The 494-nt window shown below is 36.0% G+C and overlaps 1 non-coding gene across 1 annotated transcript; it reads left to right on the plus strand.

Moving 5' to 3' along the window:
- Window positions 1-72, plus strand: TRNAW-CCA (transfer RNA tryptophan (anticodon CCA)). Its single transcript has one exon. It is a non-coding gene; the product is annotated as a tRNA-Trp (tRNA).
- The last annotated feature ends 422 nt before the right edge of the window (window positions 73-494 follow it).

Below are 494 nucleotides of genomic sequence, written 5' to 3' on the forward strand. Positions count from 1 at the left end.
GGGGGTATAGTTCAGTGGTAGAGCATTTGACTCCAGATCAAGAGGTCCCTAGTTCAAATCTGGGTGCCCCCTTGTCCACTGTTTTACCTGTAGAATTTTTTTTTAATTAAATAAATTGAAGAAAACATTTACAATCTTAGCATTTTATGTAATGAGCAACACATTTCTACATTTGAAATACTCCTGATCATCTCCTGAAACATAGGGTAAACACCATTAAGCTGTTTAGGATTTCTTCATATGATACAAGCTGTGTTTTACATTCACCCAAGTTCTACTGGTGATATTATCAGTTTGAAATAGTCCATTGGAAGCTCATATGAACGTGATAAAACTGTGGTGGAAACCAATAATATGCCCTTAATGAAATGTATTAATTTGTCCAGCTGACCAGAAGGGTACTGATGTCATTAGTTCTACAAGTTCCATACAGTCACCCACTCTATCACTTTTTTTAAAAAGGGCAGTTTTCAGCATTCAAGGGTTTATGTCAG

This window comes from Ambystoma mexicanum, chromosome 4q, assembly GCF_040938575.1.
Source record: "Ambystoma mexicanum isolate Mex_15411 chromosome 4q, UKY_AmexF1_1, whole genome shotgun sequence".
NCBI lineage: Eukaryota > Metazoa > Chordata > Amphibia > Caudata > Ambystomatidae > Ambystoma > Ambystoma mexicanum.